The sequence below is a fragment of the Oncorhynchus mykiss genome, chromosome 2 (genome assembly GCF_013265735.2).
Source record: "Oncorhynchus mykiss isolate Arlee chromosome 2, USDA_OmykA_1.1, whole genome shotgun sequence".
NCBI lineage: Eukaryota > Metazoa > Chordata > Actinopteri > Salmoniformes > Salmonidae > Oncorhynchus > Oncorhynchus mykiss.
Window position 1 is genome coordinate 63,123,907 of NC_048566.1, and position 19,811 is coordinate 63,143,717.

The window sequence follows — 19,811 nt, forward strand, 5'->3', positions numbered from 1 at the left end:
CCCCCAAAATCACCAAACAAGATGGTATATTCCACTAATTGCAACATCTGAGGAGAGCCTACAGTAGGCTACACGTTTTGGAGGTTACTGGGTTGTCTTTGTGGGTTCCCATTGTCAGACCCCGTGGCCATATAATACATACAACAAGGCAAATATGTGCTGGAATATTTTCCACCTTCACTGTAAGCCCAGAGCAGAGCATGGCCACAGCAGCCAAATGAGCGGTGGCAACGGTGTAGCCACACGAGAGCGACCCTCTGGATAGTTGCCAGCGCAGCTTCCAAACGAGAACATGCCCAATACTCTAACTCTCCCTCTACGATGATGGTGGAAGGGACTGAAGCCCTGTGAGTGAGTATGAGAGACTGCCAGTGGAGACGCAGGCTGTGGAGTTGCCCAGGGAGAGCCGGGTTAGGGAGGGGTTGGGCGCAGTGCGCGCTAACCAAGGTTACCAGGTGCACGGTGTTTCCTCCGACACATTGGTGCTTCTGGGTTGGATGCGCACTGTGTTAAGAAGCAGTGCGGCTAGGTTGGGAACGCATGACTTTCAACCTTCGTCTCTCCCGAGCCTGTACGGGAGTTGTAGTGATGAGACAAGATAGTAGCTACTAAACAATTGGATACCACGAAATTGGGGAGAAAACGGGGTATTTTTTTATCTCATTGAGATCACAGCACCAACAGTTTCCCCACAGCCACAGTTCCACTAGAAACATGTTTTAATACAGCAAATGAGGCAGAGGAACTGAACCGGCTACACTGGCCTGACAGTTTAATATGAGCAACAGCTTGCAAGCACAGATTTTGGATGGTGTATGTTTGTGGGGTGCGAGCTAACTGCAATGTATGAAAATGAATATTAATACCATTTACATGCAGATGTTTTTTGTATTGGATATATTTACCATATATGGAGACAGAAACAAACATTTTACCTTACCATAAGTAGACAAATGATTAAATCCTTTCAATAGAAATAAAAAACTATTTAGTTACGAATTTTACTTTAATGAGTTGACTCTTCACATGGGATGAATTCACTGAACAAAAAGGGACTATTGAACGATCCCCAATGATCCATTACATCTCCCAAAAACGTTTTCAACAGACATAAAATGATCTGGAAACTAAAGCTTTGGTTGTCTTCCATGTCTTCTCCCTGGACCTCCTCAATGTCCACCTCTTGAACATCAGACTCTGAGAGCTCATCTTCACTATCACTCTCCAACCTTGTTGAGGGTGGCTCGTTGTCAGGCTCAAAGTCTCAAATTTACCCGGATGGCCACCAATTTTTCAACTCATGTATTGGTCAGCCTGTTGTGTGCGTGTTCCCAAACAAGGACAAGTTGCGCTCCGAGGTGGCTGATGTTGGGATTTGGAGGATGATGGAGGCAGGAGGTGAAAGAGCCTCAGATCCACAAAGTCCCTTCCACCAGGTGGCTGATGAGATATGTTGGCATAACTGCCATATTGCATCTCCATCCCAAAGCTCTTGCTTGGAAGTGTACTTCGCCAGACTGCCAAGAACCTTGCCCTCATCCAGGCCAAGGTGGCGAGACATGGTAGTGATGACACCATAGGCCTCGTTGAGCTCTGCACCAGACAGGATGCTCTTGCCAGCATACTTGGGGTCCAACATGTACGCTGCAGTGTGCATGGGCTTCAGGCAGGAGTATTCACGCTTTTTGATGCGTTTCAGAACTGTAGTTTCCTCTGCTTGGAGCAACAGTGAAGTGGGCAGGGCAGTACGGAGTTCTCCTCTTTTGTCTGCAAGTAGAGTCTGAACATCAGACAGGATGGCATTGTCTCCCTCAATCAATGCAATGGCTACTGCAATAGGTATCCGGAGTGTCAGGCTGCTTACCACTCTCTCCCAAAATACATCATCCAGGAGGATCCTCTTGACGGGGCAGTCCATATCGGCAGACTGTGATATGGTCATTTCTTGGAAAGACTCCTTCCCCTCCAGGAGACTGTCAAACATGATGACACCACCACCACAACGGGTGTTGCTGGGCAGCTTCAATGTGGTGCTCTTATTCTTCTCACTTTGCTTGGTGAGGTAGATTGTTGCTGTAACTTGATGACCGTTCACATACCTAACCATTTCATTGGCTCTCTTGTAGAGTGTATCCATTGTTTTCAGTGCCAGGATGTCCTCGAGGAGCAGATTCAATGCATGAGCAGCACAGCCAATGGGTGTGATGTGAGGGTAGGACTCCTCCACTTTAGACCAAGCAGCCTTCATGTTCACAGCATTGTCTGTCACCAGTGCAAATACCTTCTGTGGTCCAAGGTCATTGTTGACTGCCTTCAGCTCATCTGCAATGTAGAGACCGGTGTGTGTCGTCCCTTGTGTCTGTGCTCTTGTAGAAGACTGGTTGAGTGGTGGAGATGTAGTTAATTATTCCTTGTCCACAAACATTTGACCACCCATCAGAGATGATTGCAATACAGTCTGCTTTCTCTATGATTTGCTTGACCTTCACTTGGTGAAGAACATTCAGAAATCTCTTCCAATACACATTGGTTCACCTCTGATGCTCACAGGCAGTTGTATACACAGCTCGAGCAAGACATTCTTCAGCATTTCTCTGACTACGTTCCTCCATTGAGTCAAAAAAACTTCTGATTCCAGGAGGACCATGAGCTGTTGCTATCAATAAGGTGTCGGATTCATCATTTTCTCCTCAAATAGAAGTAGAGGGACTTTTGTCAGAGTTTGCTTCTTGTGAGCACTGAGGGAACGTTATGCACTTGGCCAGATGATTCTGCATCTTTGTTACATTCTTCACATATAATTTGGCACAGTATTTGCAAATGTAGACAGCTTTTCCTTCTACATTAGCTGCAGTGAAATGTCTCTACACATCAGATAGTGCCCGTGGCATTTTCCTGTAAAGATTAGAAAAAAAGAGTAAAAAAAAATATATACAATTCCATGTACAGAAATAGGTAAGCAGTTAGATTAAAACAACTCCTTTGTAAGATACGTGTTATAAATTGAAGCATGTATAAACAGGTGAATTAACACTCCTTAGTTAGCAGGCTCAAGTAAGCTAAAACCCACATGGTAGCAAAAACTAGCAGAAATTGTTAAGTTACAAATTATTTAAACACACTGCTGTAGGCTACTATTTAATAACAAAATCATGCATGTCATAAATATATTCACCCCACCCAGTATTGTAATCAAAAGTTACCAGAAAGCTTGTAGTCCTTGGCTCAGACAGTGTAGTAGTGTAGGCTCAATAGCATCTCATTAGTGTGCAGGATCTTGAGAATCAGCTGTACATGTGATGGAAAAGTGCACTGCACATGTGATGGAGGAATACACTGTGCATGCAGAGGGTTGCAATTCCATTGAATTAGGGATAGTTTAACCAAAAAAATGCCACAAGACCTAGAATTGCCTTGTGTATCCCACAAAAAAAAAAAGTTCACTTATAAATTTAAGCAACATTCCCCAAATCCATAACTTCCCATGGAAAATTTCTGGAAGTTTTTCGGAAAGTTTCCGACTTCTTGAAACCCCTACTAGCACTGCAGGACACATTCTGGCTGCGTCACCGTGGTAACCACAGCTGCATGTCAATGGCAGCAGTCTGAAGGCCCCAGTTGGGTCCTTGGCCACAGGGGGTGCCTGGTAGAGTGCCTGTAGAAAGCTGGTTCCTGTAAGAGGGCAGAGAAATGGCTGTCCCCCTCAAAGACCTGCTGTCACTGTTCTATGTTCAGGATAATGGTCCTCTGATGAGAGGGGACAGATGTCACGCACTCACACTAGAAATGCATCTCAGCGTGCGAATAGACAGCTTGATCTGTCATTGACTAAGTCCCAGCACGCAATTTATGACTTCTCCAGTTGGCCCAGCACTGTTTTGAGTCAACACATCTGATTCCCTGAGATCCATTTATCCAATACATGATGGTTTCCAAACCAGCTGAGATTTAATTGTGACAAATGACAGTTGTCACGATACTAAACATCTGGCTTCACTGAAAATGAGACTAACAATGTCGCTGCATATTGGGAAAACATACTCGAAACATCTAAGACTGAGCACTTTCATTTGCCTTTTGGTTGTGTCTGTATGCATGAGTGTGTATGAATGGCTGAGTAAGTGTGTGGCTGGGAAAGCAAACCTACAAAGCAGAGCGTCACACAGCAGTCATCATTCGGTTGGTCTCTCTCGCCACTCCAGAGAATGTAAACAGCTCACCAATCAAACAGGCCGTTGTTGGCATCTGATAACAGAAAACAAGGGGTTCTGGCTCTCCACCAGTCATGCGGACTTACTGCAGGATTAAAGGCTTTAGTACCACGTCACAAACCAAAACAGACCTTCTCTCAATACTACAGTCCTTCTCGCCACAGAACTACAAGACACTCAATACAGCACAACAGAGCGACGCGGAAAAGAATGGAAGAATGTTGCATGTGATAGCACTTCTAGTCGAATGAACTGAAGCGCCAATCAAGACTGATTTCTTCACTAAGGAAGAGCAAGAGTCGTGTCTGACGGAACGTCAGTTTTGAACGTTCCTCAGTTCAGTATTTTTAAGTTAGGTAGAAAGCTAATAGAACATTACACAACAGAAGAACGTCAGGATCAGGAGGCGGTCAGAACCTCATTGAATTAAAGAGGATGACTGATAGTCGTGTAAGAACTCGGGAGAGGTTCCTGGTAAACTGTATGGCATGGCATCGGAGCTTCCTCTGTCTTTTACGGTCACCTCAACTCCACCCAAATTCCCCCTCCCTTAACCCCAATTCACACCAACTAACATGAGGTTTTCATTGAGTTCAGCTTTCATTGAGGAAGGCCCAGTCCAAAATGTTGGTTTTGACAGTGATTAATATGCAACAGTATCAATATTGTTAACTTTATTTGTGGGCACTAGACTCCTACCACCACCTTACAATTTCCACCATCAAATGTATATCACAATAAACTCCTACTTAACCACTACACTAACCTAAAAAAGGGTTCTTCAGCTGTCCCCATAGGAGAACCCTTTTTGGTTCCAGGTAGAACTCTTGGGTTCAATGTAGAACCCTTTCCACAGAGGGCTCTACATGGAACTGAAAGGGCTATACCGGGAACTAGAAAGGGTTATCCTATGGGGACAGCCAAAGAACCCTTTTTTCTAAGAGTGTAGATTACCTCTAATGACAGCTCTAATGAAAAACCAACAAAGTGCTACCTTCCCCAGAGAGTGAGATGCACAGCCTGTCCCTTGGGGATGTTTCTTTCTGCCTCCGACTCCCAACAATACAGAGACTCTACACTGGCTGCCATTGTTCCTAGAGCTGAAGAATGTCTCACCTCACTCATCTACTTATCCACTCTGCGCCTCTCTCCCCCTCTACTCATCTGCGCTTCTCTAGAAGCTGGACTGGAATGCACATATTTCTCTCCATTACCCTCATCTAACCAAAACATCTCTCCTGCCCTTTGCTCATTTCATATATAGGTAGATGAGAGCTGACACCCATTAGAATCATTCTTACTGCACAGTTTTTAGTAGGCTGACACACACGCGCCTGTCTTCCTAGGTATTCTAACATGGTTCTGTATAACGGAATTGGTGCAGCAGTATGATTAATTGACAGCCTATTTGAAGATTCAAAAAACACTTTAGCTGGAGCCAGAGCAGACTGTAATTGAATATTAATTGAACATTGAAAGTCAATATATATAAAAACATATTTTAAAACACGGATTGCTAATGTTTCCATGGAAACATGCAGAATGAGCTAGAGGTTATGCTGTTCTGTGTGTTGGCCATAGGTTCCTCACCCTCATTTTTTTTTTTAATGGCTGAAAAGTCAAACTAGTACTGTATTTGTCATTGAAGTATTTCAGATGTGCTATCAAAATACAAACATATGCAAAAGCACATGTGCACACACACACACACACACACACACAGTACCGCATCCAAACACAGACACAAAATGCATGCGCGCTCAATCAAATGCACACAAGCTAACAAAACCGACACACTATAAATGACCTATAGTCCAAAATGTACATAAAATACTCAGTAAAACATACAATACCCACATTAACACACTTAAATATGTTACTGGTTCAGTCCCATAGTAAACATTTTAAAAAGTTCAAAATGAGATTCACAGAAAGTACAAAACAAAATCTCTGAAACCAAAAAGCATAACATTAAACACAAGTGAATCTTATTTTGCCATACCTTTCTCAGCTGGATGAGCCCTGTAGAAGTGCTCTTGAAGTGGTTTGTCATTTTGTGAAATCGGACACTGACAGCATCCACTGGTATGACTTCCTTCAAAGCAAAATTGCCTTTTCCCCCTTTCTCCTCTGGTTTTACACCCCTGCCTCTGAGCTGCACTCTCACTTAGCATAGACCCTGCCCCTTCTTCCCAAGCAGAAAAAGAGCTTCTCCAAGATTCTCCACAAACTTGTTTGAAAAAGGACAAGTCAAGGCGGTCCGTCCCCTTTCAGCCTTCAGGTTGAAATGTTTTCAGTTATTCTGTCCTTTTGCCTTCTCTCACTCACACACACACATACTCTCTATCTATATTCTCTTTCAATGAATTTGCCGCTCTCTCTTTCTCAAACTTTTCCCACCCCTCCTTCTCTCATGACCCCCTCCCTTTTCTGCCTTTCTCCCTTATTCCAGTACCGCCCTCCTTTTCCATCATCAGCTCAGCCCCCACCCCCAAGCCCCCACAGCTGTACTAATCTGCAGCTGGCTGGGCGATTGGAGCCCCAGTTGCTGTGGAAACGGAGTGTCCTGCTCAGAAGTGGAATGGAGCAGGAAGGGGCAAAACTGAGCATAACTGAATACTTAAATAAGGGCCTCCTCCGGGAGCCAATTAAAGGTTCTGAAGGGCCACTCTTCCTCTCTCTGAGAGGATAGTGGGGGTTTTGCTTTCCTGCCCTCCACTGACTTTATCTCTGAAAGTAGCTTTTATTTACTGACCAGTCCACAAACCACCCAATAGAACCACAGCAGCAATGTGTTTTGGTAGCTACAGATGGCCCCATGTACCTCTGCCCTTACACGGCATGACAATGTATTTGTTGATTTCTAATTATTTACTAATTACAGGTGACTTCAAGGGATAGTTCACCCGCCCCCCAATTTTTTATTTTTATTTTTTAGGGTGGATCAGCTTAATATTGCGGAAAGAATGTTACTTCCACTGTAATTGTCTGCATCATTTCCAATCCCCCATATTTTTTTGGTGAATATATATATCCATACACGCATGCATATATATACACATACCTATATAGACATACATACTTTTTAAAATAATATACCTTCATTATTATTCTTCATTATAAACCCTACCACCGATCCCCCAATTGGAGTAAACTAATAAACACTTCTGCTTCTACCTTCAATCCATACATCTTATACACACTCTACAGACACAGTCTACTTTACAATAGTTCTCTCTTGTTTGTTCGTAGTCCTTCCTCTATTTCTGATGTCCATCCAGTTTGATTTCTATTTGTAACTATGCTATTTCACAAAAGCTCCGAACCTATATACATTCTACAGATCCCGCATGCTTTACATTGTTTATCTTGTCATTAGTCCCACCCTTCAGCTCCACTCAACCCCTCCCATCTGTCTCTCAACATTAATTAGTTCACCCAAATTACATATTGCTTTCCTTACCCTGTAAGCAGTCTATGGAAAAGGCATGACAGCAATCCATACTTTGGTTTAGTTTCCCTGGCACTGTTTCCACATGCTAACTTTTTAGCATTTGTGGCACAAAACCTATTCAAGTCATGGGACCGATATTAGCATTTGTACAAATACAAGTTACACATGAGTCTGACATCTTGATGACAACTAGGCTAACAAAGGCAAAGGAGTGTATTGTTATTGTATCAGTAAAACAGCAATACTTGTGCGGTTAAAGTCTCTCTGGGTTCACACAGAGAGTTGAATGAGTTGAACTAGACTACCTCACCCTACTAGGCTTCATAAATAGAGTCCAACTGTCTTGAACCAGTGCTGATCTATAGCCTGTGAACTCATCTCTGCAAAATATGCCTAAACGTATTTGTATTTCAATATGTGTTGTTGTTGGTAGTGTCTGTCAAGGGGAATTTTAGTAAAGTATTTTCATACTAGCACTCACTTTTCTGATAACTTCTTTGAGGAAAAATGTACTTACTACAACTGTAATATGTGGTATCTATGTATCTCACCTAGCTATCTTAAGATTAATGCACTAACTGCATCTAATTTGCATACCACCCCAACAGATCCACAATCTCAATCGCACTCCAGACCGCCCTTTCTCACCTGGACAAAAGGAACACCTATGTGAGAATGCTGTTCACTGACTACAGCTCAGCATTCAACACCATAGTGCCCACGAAGCTCATCACTAAGTTAAGGAATCTGGGACTAAACACCTCACTCTGCAACTGGATCCTGGACTTCCTGACAGGCGTTCCTCCTACCTTTTGTGTGGCTTTTGTGTGGCTTCCTCTGTCCCTTCCACTCTACATCTGGGAGGTGGAGAGGACCTCTGTCCAGAAACACAATTTGTGACTGGGAATGATACTCTCTCCATTTTATTTTTTATTAATGACAACATGTACAATTAAATAATGTATCTAATGATGATTCAAACACTTTTTGAATTTTAAGCATGGAAACCATTGTCTGCATCTCACCTTGTCCTGTGTCTCCCTCTTTTGGACACCCCAACATCTGCACACTCTATGTGTGAATTCCTCCAGAAAACATATATATTTTATCTACATATTTTTAAAATAAGCTTAATGTATTGACATGACTTTATCATGTCATGTCAACCCATTACATTATTGTATGGATGTGGATGTTTACATTTAATTTTTTTAAGTGCACTATGTAGAAATCGCTCTGCCATTTCCTCATTGCAAAAATGTGAATAGTTCGCCTAATTTCAGTTTATGTAACAAAACAAGCAAGTATAGTGAAAATAATCATTGTACCATCTAAACAGCTGTGAAAAATATTTTCCATAACCAAAGTTGAGATGACCACTTCACCAAGATGCCTAATACGAATAACAGGTGGAAATATGACACAACACCAATTGAAACACAATGGGAAAAGTTGAAGAAATGACACCTTTGCTGTTTCAGAGTGAGCCCATATCCAACTACCTGAGCCCTAAGGTCCATCTACGGGGGAAGCAGAGAATTGCCAGGATGGGAGTCTCAATATGGTGAAATCGCCTAATCATGTCCAGTCTTGTGACCTCTGCATATTTGAAACCTATTATACAGTGCATTTGGAAAGTATTCAGACCCCTTGACTTTTTCACATTTTGTTACGTTACAGCCTTATTCTAAAATGTATTAAATAATCCCCCCCCCCCCTCATTAATATACACACAATACCCCACAATGACAAAGCAAAACCAGGTTTTTGGAAATTTTTGCAAATGTAATTAAAAATGTAAAACAGAAATATTACATTTACATAAGTATCCAGACCCATTACTCAATACTTTGTTGAAGCATCTTTGGCAGCATCGAGACTTCTTGGGTATGATGCTACAAGCTTGGCACACCTGTATTTAGGGAGTTTCTCCAGAAATGTTTGACCGGGTTCAAATTCGAGCTCTGGCCGGGCCACTCAAGGACATTCAGAGACTTGTCTCTAAGCCACTCCTGCGTTGTCTTGGCTGTGTGCTTAGGGTCATTGTCCTGTTGGAAGGTGACACTTCACCCTAGTCTGAGGTCCTGAGAGCTCTGGTGCAGGTTATAATCAAGGATCTCTCTGCTCGATTCATCTTTCCCTCGATCCTGACTAGTCTCCCAGTCCTTGCCGCTGAAAAACATCCCCACAGCATGATGCTGCTACCACCATGCTTCACCGTAGGGATGGTGCCAGGTTTACTCCAGACGTGACGCTTGGCATTCAGGCCAAAGAGTTCCATCTTGATTTCATCAGACCAGAGAATCTTGTTTCTCATGGTCTGAGAGTCTTTAGGTGCCTTTTGGAAAACTCCAAGTGGGTTGTCATGTGCCTTTTACTGAGGAGTGGCTTCCGTCTGGCCACTCTACCATAAAGGCCTGATTGGTGGAGTGCTGCAGAGATGGTTGTGCTTCTGGAAGTTTCTCCCATCTCCACAGAGGAACTCTGGAGCTCTGTAAGTGACCATCGGATTTTTGGTCACCTCCCTGACCAAGTCCCTTCTCCCCTGATTGCTCAGTTTGGCCAGGTGGCCAGCTCTAGGAAGAGTTTTGGTGGGTCCAAACTTCTTCCATTTACGAATGATGGAGGCCACTGTGTTCTTGGGGACCTTCAGTGCTGCAGACATTTTTTGCTACCCGTCCGCAGATCTGTGCCTCGACACAATTCTGTCTCGGAGCTCTAAGGACAATTCCTTCGACCCAATGGCTTGGTTTTCGCCCTGACATGCACTGTCAACTGTGGGACCTTAATATAGACAGGTGTGTGCCTTTCCAAATCATGTCCAATCAATTGAATTTATGACAGGTGGACTCCAATCAAGTTGTAGAAACATCTCAAGGATGATCAATGGAAACAAGATGCACCTCAAATCAAATCAAATTGTATTTGTCAAGCGCCAAATACAACAAGTGTGGACCTTACAGTGACATGCTGACTTACAAGCCCTTAACCAAAAGTGCTTTAAGTTAAGAAAACAAATAAAATAAGTATAAAGTAAAAAATAGATAAGTGAAAAATTGAAAACATCAAATAAAAGTAACAAATAATTAAACAGCTGCAGTAAAATAACCAGTGAGGCTATATACAGGGGGTACCGGTACAGAGTCAATGTGCGGGGGCCCTGGTTATTTGAGGTAATTGAGGTAATATGTAAGTAGAGTTAAAGTGACTATGCAAAGATTATAAACAGGGAGTAGCAGCAGCGTAAAAGAGGGGTCTGGGTAGCCCTTTGATTACCTGTTCAGGAGTCTTATGGCTTGGGGGTAAAAGCTGTCAAGAAGCCTTTTGGACCTCGACCGCTTGCCGTGCAGTAGCAGAGAGAACAATCTATGACTAGGGTGGCTGGAGTCTTTGACAATTTTTATGGCCTTCCTCTGACACCGCCTGATATAGAGGTCCTGGATGGCAGGAAGCTTGGCCCCGGAGATGTACAGGGCCATACGCACTACCCTTTGTAGTGCCTTGCGGTCAGAGGCTGAGCAGTTGCTATACCAGGCAGTGATGCTCTCGATGGTGCAGTTGTAGAACCTTTTGAGGATCTGAGGACCCATGCCAAATCTTTTCAGTCTTCTGAGGGAGAATAGGCTTTGTCGTGCCCTCTTCACGGCTGTCTTAGTGTGTTTGGACCATGTTAGTTTGTTGGTGATGTGGACACCAAGGAACTTGAAGCTCTCAACTTGTTCCACTACAGAATGGGTTGTCGATGATAATGGGGGTGTGCTCTGTCCTCCTTTTCCTATAGTCCACAATCATCTCCTTTGTCTTGACCACATTGAGGGAGAGTTTGTTGTCCTGGCACCACACGACCAGATCTCTGACCTCCTCCCTATAGGCTGTCTCATTGTTGTTGGTGATCAGGCCTACCACTGTTGAGTCATCGGCAAACTTGATGATGGTGTTGGTGTCGTGCCTGGCTGTGCATTCATGAGTGCACAAGAGGGGACTGAGCACGCACCCCTGAGGGGCCCCCATATTGAGGATCAGCGTGGCGGATGTGTTGTTCCCTACCCTTATCACCTGGGGGCGGCCCGTCAGGAAGTTCAGGAACCAGTTGAAGAGGGAGGTGTTTAGTCCCAGGGTCCTTAGCTTAGTGATGAACTTCAAGGGCACTATGGTGTTGAACGCTGAGCAGTAGTCAGTGAATAGCATTCTCACATAGGTGTTCCTTTTATCCAGGTGGGAAAGGGCAGTGTTGAGTGCAATAGAGATTGCATCATTTATGGATCTGTTGTGGCAATATGCAAATTGGAGTGGTTCTAGGGCTTCTGGGATAATGGTGTTGATGTGAGCCATGACCAGCCTTTCAAAGCATTTCATGGCTACAGACATGAGTGCTACAGGTTTATAGTCATTTAGGCAGGTTACATTAGTGTTCTTGGGCACAGGGACTATGGTGGTCTGCTTGAAACATGTTTGCATTGCAGACTCAGTTAGCGAAAGGCCGAAAATGTCAGTGAAGACACTTGACAGTTGGTCAGTGCATGCTCGGAGTACATGTCCTGGTAATCTGTCTAGCCCTGCGGCCTTGTGAATGTTGACCTGTTTAAAGGTCTTACTCACATCCGCTACGGAGAGCGTGATCACACAGTTGTCCGGAACAGCTGGTGCTCTCATGCATGTTTCAATGTTGCTTGCTTTAAATCGAGCTCAAAAGTAATTTAGCTTGTTTGGTAGATTTGTGTCACTGGACAGCTCGTGGCTGTGCTTCCCTTTGTAGTGTTAGCAATTGATGTTATTCTTTAATAACACAGAGCCCAAAGCAAATCGAGGGAGGAAAATAGGCTTATTCAAATAGGATAAATCATGTTATGCTGAGAGGTAGATGGCAGATGTTCATGCTTCCCTGTCCTCAGTAATTCTCTCCCAGTGATTCTACGCTGTGGTTCTCTCCACAGAACAAAGGGACAGAATGCAGTTTTACAACCAAGCCCTAGTCTGTGGTTGACCAATTAGAAGTCCTTGCAGTACAACTGGGTCAATGGCCAAATAACAAGTATCCTATTTCAGGCTCCCTGTATAGACAAATTCCTTCCATGTCTCTGACCCGTTGATAAATAATTCCCTATTACAGAAAAAAACACTATTTCCATTGATCGTTAATTCTAGTCCTCTCATCTGTGTATTTATCTTCGACATATTTTTTGCGTAGTCTGTAATAGTTTGCAAGCTCTGCCACATCTGACGAGTGGCGGAGCCGGTGTAGTACGAGTCTTAGTCCTGTAATGATGCTTTGCCTTTTTGATGGTTCGTTGGAGGGCATAGCTAGATTTCTTATAAGCTTCCGGGTTGCCACTCCTTGAAAGCGGCAGCTCTACCCTTTAGCTCAGTGAGGATGTTGCCTGTAATCCATGGCTTCTGGTTGGGATATGTACGTACGGTCACTGTGGGGATGATGTCATCGATGCACTTATTGATGAAGCCAGTGACCGATGTGGTGTATTCCTCAATGCCATTGGAAGAATCACGGAAACATATTCCAGTCTGTGATAGCAAAACAGTCCTATAGCTTTAGCATCTGCTTCATCTGACCACTTTCTTATTGAACGAATCACTGGTGCTTCCTGCGTTAGTTTTTGCTTGTAAGCAGGAATCAGGAGGATAGAATTATGGTCAGATTTGCCAAATGGAGGGCGAGGGAGAGCTTTGTACACATTTTTGTATGTGGAGAAAAGGTGGTCTAGAGTTTTTTTCCCATCTGGTTGCACATTTAACATGCTAATAGAATTTGAGTTTCCCTGCATTAAAGTCCCCGGCCACTAGGAGCACCGTATACAGCTCATTGAGTGCGGTCTTAGTGCCACTGCGGTGGTATATAGACAGCTACGAAAAATATAGATGTATACTCTCTTGGTAAATAGTGTGGTCTACAGCTTATCATGAGATACTCTACCTCAGGCGATACAAACCTTGAGACTTCCCTAGATTTCGTGCACCAGCTGTTGTTTACAAACATGCATAGGCCACCACCCCTTGCCTTACCTGATGTCGCTGTTCTATCCTGCTGAAAAAGCTTAAATCCCTCCAGCTGTATGTTAATCATGTCGTCGTTCAGCCACGACTTGGTGAAACAAGATATTCCAGTTTTTAATGTCCCGTTGGTAGGATATACGTGCTTGTAGTTTGTCTATTTTATTATCGATTGATTGTTCGCTGGCTAATAGGACCGATGGTAAAGGTAAATTACTCTCTTGGCGACGGATCGTCGCCCACGATATTTCCATCTTTTCCTCCTTTGAATTTTCTTACCTTGATTTTATTTTACCTTTATTTAACTAGGCAAGTCAGTTACAAACAAATTCTTAATTACAATGACATCCTACCAGGGAACAGTGGATTATTCAGGGGCAGAACAACATATTTTTACCTTGTCAGCTCGGGGATTCAATCTGTTACGGTGAGTGAATGAGGACCCAAAAGCGAACTAACTTAAACAGAGCTTCTTTAATAACCAAACATAGGTAGGCTCAGATAGACCGGCAGATTCCGACAGGACAGGACAAGGTTACAGCAAACATGACGATAGTCTGGCTCAGGCATGAAACACAACAAACAAGAATCCGACAAGGACAGGAACAAAAACAGAGAGAGATATAGGGACCTAATCAGAGGGAAAAAGGGAACAGGTGGGAAACGGGGTGAATGGGTAGTTAGGAGGAGACAAGGCACAGCTGGGGGAAAGAGGGGGAGAAAAGGTAACCTAACAACGACCAGCAGAGGGAGACAGGGTGAAGGGAAAGGACAGAAACACACAACATGACAATACATGACAGTACCCCCCCACTCACCGAGCGCCTCCTGGCGCACTCGAGGAGGAAACCTGGCGGCAACGGAGGAAATCCTCGATCAGCGCACGGTCCAGCACGTCCCGAGAGGGAACCCAACTCCTCTCCTTAGGACCGTACCCCTCCCAATCAACGAGGTACTGGTGACCACGGCCCCGAGGACGCATGTCCAAAATCCTGCGGACCCTGTAGATGGGTGCGCCCTCGACAAGGATGGGGGGGGGGGGGGGGGAAGACGAGCGGGGGCGCGAAGAACGGGCTTAATACCGGAGACATGGAAGACCGGGTGGACGCGACGAAGGTATCGCGGAAGAAGAAGTCGAACTGCGACAGGATTAATGACCCGAGAAATACGGAACGGACCAATGAACCGCGGGGTCAACTTGCGAGAAGCCGTCTTAAGGGGAAGGTTCTGAGTGGAGAGCCAAACTCTCTGACCGCGACAATATCTAGGACTCTTAGTTCTACGCTTATTAGCAGCCCTCACAGTCTGCGTCCTATAACGGCAAAGTGCAGACCTGACCCTCTTCCAGGTGCGCTCGCAACGTTGGACAAAAGCCTGAGCGGAGGGGACGCTGGACTCGGCGAACTGAGATGAGAACAGCGGAGGCTGGTACCCGAGGCTACTCTGAAAAGGAGATAGCCCGGTCGCAGACGAAGGAAGCGAGTTGTGGGCGTATTCTGCCCAGGGGAGCTGTTCTGACCAAGACGCAGGGTTGCGAAAAGAAAGACTGCGTAAGATGCGACCAATAGTCTGATTGGCCCGTTCTGCTTGACCGTTAGACTGGGGGTGAAAGCCGGAAGAGAGACTGACGGAAGCCCCAATCAAACGGCAAAACTCCCTCCAAAATTGAGACGTGAATTGCGGACCTCTGTCCGAAACGACGTCTGACGGAAGGCCATGAATTCTGAAAACATTCTCGATGATGATTTGTGCCGTCTCTTTAGCAGAAGGAAGCTTAGCAAGGGGAATGAAATGAGCCGCCTTAGAGAACCTATCGACAACCGTAAGAATAACAGTCTTCCCCGCTGACGAAGGCAGTCCGGTGACAAAATCTAAGGCGATGTGAGACCACGGTCGAGAGGGAATGGGAAGCGGCCTGAGACGGCCGGCAGGAGGGGAGTTACCGGACTTAGTCTGCGCGCAGACCGAACAAGCAGCCACGAAACGACGCGTGTCATGCTCCCGGGTGGGCCACCAAAAACGCTGGCGAATGGAAGCAAGCGTACCCCGAACGCCAGGGTGGCCGGCTAACTTGGCAGAGTGAGCCCACTGAAGAACGGCCAGACGAGTAGGAACGGGAACGAAAAGAAGGTTCCTAGGACAAGCGCGCGGCGACGGAGTGTGAGTGAGCGCTTGCTTTACCTGCCTCTCAATTCCCCAGACAGTCAACCCGACAACACGCCCCTCAGGGAGAATCCCCTCGGGGTCAGTGGAGGCTACTGAAGAACTGAAGAGACGAGATAAAGCATCAGGCTTGGTGTTCTTAGAGCCCGGACGATAAGAAATCACGAACTCGAAACGAGCGAAAAACAGCGCCCAACGCGCCTGACGCGCATTAAGTCGTTTGGCAGAACGGATGTACTCAAGGTTCCTATGGTCAGTCCAAACGACAAAAGGAACGGTCGCCCCCTCCAACCACTGTCGCCATTCGCCTAGGGCTAACCGGATGGCGAGCAGTTCGCGGTTTCCCACATCATAGTTACGTTCCGACGGGGACAGGCGATGAGAAAAATACGCGCATGGGTGGACCTTGTCGTCAGAGAGGGAGCGCTGAGAAAGAATGGCTCCCACGCCCACCTCTGACGTGTCAACCTCGACAACGAACTGTCTAGAGACGTCAGGTGTAACAAGGATAGGAGCGGATGTAAAACGATTCTTGAGGAGATCAAAAGCTCCCTGGGCGGAAACGGACCACTTAAAGCACGTCTTGACAGAAGTAAGGGCTGTGAGAGGAGCTGCCACCTGACCGAAATTACGGATGAAACGACGATAGAAGTTCGCGAAGCCGAGAAAGCGCTGCAGCTCGACGCGTGACTTAGGGGCGGGCCAATCAATGACAGCTTGGACCTTAGCGGGATCCATCTTAATGCCTTCAGCGGAAATAACAGAACCGAGAAATGTGACGGAGGAGGCATGAAAAGTGCACTTCTCAGCCTTCACAAAAAGACAATTCTCTAAAAGGCGCTGGAGGACACGTCGAACGTGCTGAAGATGAATCTGGAGTGACGGTGAAAAAATCAGGATATCGTCAAGGTAAACGAAAACAAAGATGTTCAGCATGTCTCTCAGGACATCATTGACTAATGCCTGAAAGACAGCTGGAGCGTTAGCGAGGCCGAAAGGAAGAACCCGGTATTCAAAGTGCCCTAACGGAGTGTTAAACGCCGTCTTCCACTCGTCCCCCTCCCTGATGCGCACGAGATGGTAAGCGTTACGAAGGTCCAACTTAGTGAAAAACCTGGCTCCCTGCAGGATCTCGAAGGCTGAGGACATAAGAGGAAGCGGATAACGATTCTTAACTGTTATGTCATTCAGCCCTCGATAATCTATGCAGGGGCGCAGAGACCCGTCCTTCTTCTTGACAAAAAAAAACCCTGCTCCGGCGGGAGAGGAGGAGGGGACTATGGTACCGGCGTCAAGAGCTACAGACAAATAATCCTCGAGAGCCTTACGTTCGGGAGCCGACAGAGAGTATAGTCTACCCCGGGGGGGAGTGGTTCCCGGAAGGAGATCAATACTACAATCATACGACCGGTGTGGAGGAAGAGAGGTGGCCCTGGACCGACTGAACACCGTGCGCAGATCGTGATATTCCTCCGGCACCCCTGTCAAATCACCAGGCTCCTCCTGTGAAGAAGAGACAGAGGAAACATGAGGGATAGCAGACATTAAACATTTCACATGACAAGAGACGTTCCAGGAGAGGATAGAATTACTAGACCAATTAATGGAAGGATTATGACAAACTAGCCAGGGATGGCCCAAAACAACAGGTGTAAAAGGTGAACGAAAAATCAAAAAAGAAATGGTTTCGCTATGATTACCAGAAACAGTGAGGGTTAAAGGTAGCGTCTCACGCTGAATCCTGGGGAGAGGACTACCATCCAGGGCGAACAAGGCCGTGGACTCCCTTAACTGTCTGAGAGGAATGTCATGTTCCCGAGCCCAGGTCTCGTCCATAAAACAGCCCTCCGCCCCAGAGTCTATTAAGGCACTGCAGGAAGCTGACGAACCGGTCCAGCGTAGATGGACCGACAAGGTAGTGCAGGATCTTGAAGGAGAGACAGGAGTAGTAGCGCTCACCAGTAGCCCTCCGCTTACTGATGAGCTCTGGCTTTTACTGGACATGAAGTGACAAAATGACCCGCAGAACCGCAATAGAGACAGAGGCGGTTGGTGATTCTCCGTTCCCTCTCCTTAGTCGAGATGCGGATACCTCCCAGCTGCATAGGCTCAGCTCCCGAGCCGGCAGAGGAAGATGGTAGTGATGCGGAGAGGGGGGCAACGGAGAACGCGAGCTCCTTTCCACGAGCTCGGTGACGAAGATCAACCCGTCGCTCAATGCGAATAGCGAGTTCAATCAAGGAATCCACGCTGGAAGGAACCTCCCGGGAGAGAATCTCATCCTTTACCTCTGCGCGGAGACCCTCCAGAAGACGAGCGAGCAAAGCCGGCTCGTTCCAGCCACTGGAGGCAGCAAGAGTGCGAAACTCAATAGAGTAGTCTGTTATGGATCGATTGCCTTGACATAGGGAAGACAGGGCCCTGGAAGCCTCCTCCCCAAAAACAGATCGATCAAAAACCCGTATCATCTCCTCCTTAAAGTCCTGATACTGGTTAGTACACTCAGCCCTTGCCTCCCAGATTAGCGTGCCCCACTCACGAGCCCGTCCAGTAAGGAGAGATATGACGTAGGCGACACGAGCAGTGCTCCTGGCGTAAGTGTTGGGCTGGAGAGAAAACACAATATCACACTGGGTGAGGAACGAGCGGCATTCAGTGGGCTCCCCAGAGTAACACGGCGGGTTATTGATTCTGGGCTCCGGAGATTCGAAAGCCCTGGAAGTGGCCGGTGGATCGAGGCGGAGATGGTGAACCTGTTCTGTGAGGTTGGAGACTTGGGTGGCCAGGGTCTCAACGGCATGTCGAGCAGCAGACAATTCCTGCTCGTGTCTGCCTAGCATCGCTCCCTGGATCTCGACGGCTGAGTGGAGAGGATCCGAAGTCGCTGGGTCCATTCTTGGTCGGATTCTTCTGTTACGGTGAGTGAATGAGGACCCAAAAGCGAACTAACTTAAACAGAGCTTCTTTAATAACCAAACATAGGTAGGCTCAGATAGACCGGCAGATTCCGACAGGACAGGACAAGGTTACAGCAAACATGACGATAGTCTGGCTCAGGCATGAAACACAACAAACAAGAATCCGACAAGGACAGGAACAAAAACAGAGAGAGATATAGGGACCTAATCAGAGGGAAAAAGGGAACAGGTGGGAAACGGGGTGAATGGGTAGTTAGGAGGAGACAAGGCACAGCTGGGGGAAAGAGGGGGAGAAAAGGTAACCTAACAACGACCAGCAGAGGGAGACAGGGTGAAGGGAAAGGACAGAAACACACAACATGACAATACATGACACAATCCAGCAACCTTTAATTTACTCGCCCAACGCTCTAACCACTAGGCTACCTTCCTCCCCCGAATAAGTTACAAATAACGTAAAAAAAACATACACAATAGCACTATTGGTTACAGGATCGCAAAACGGTAGCCATCTCCTTCAGTGGCATTCTTCACCTGAGCTCAAAAGGATGCACCTGAGCTCAATTTTGAGTCTGATATCAAAGGTCAGAATACTTACATAAATAAGGTATTTAATTTGTACATTTTGTATATACATTAGCAAAAATTCTAAAAACCTGCTTTGTCATTATGGGGTATTGTGTGTAGATTGATGACAAATGTGTTTTATTTAATCCATTTTAGAATAAGGCTGTAATGTATCAAAATGGGGGGTCTGAAGGGGGGTCTGAATATTTTCAAAAGCACTATATAAACTCCCTTATTTTTTAGGACAGTGAATCTAAAATATTTCATTTGGCTCTGACCCTCAGCATTTTGGATTCGAGATCAAATGTTTTATATGAGGCGACAGTACAGAATGTCACCTTTTATTTGCGGGTATTTGTTATGCATATTTGTTTTTATATATAGTGTGTGTGTGTGTGTGTGTGTAACTCCATTGTGTTTTTTATTCCTCTTCTGTTACTATTTGTATTTTTAAACCCTGCGTTGTTGGGAAGAGCTCGTAAGCAAAGCATT

At 45.7% G+C, this 19,811-nt stretch overlaps 1 protein-coding gene across 1 annotated transcript in view; it reads right to left on the reverse strand.

Moving 5' to 3' along the window:
* Window positions 1-6,630, reverse strand: part of si:dkey-82f1.1 (DENN domain-containing protein 2A) — a 40,177-nt gene extending 33,547 nt beyond the window's left edge. Inside the window, exon 1 of the mRNA XM_021567812.2 lies at window positions 6,214-6,630. The gene's annotated coding sequence lies outside the window, so the exon portion shown is untranslated. The remainder of the gene's footprint in view (window positions 1-6,213) is intronic.
* Window positions 6,631-19,811: the final 13,181 nt, after the last annotated feature.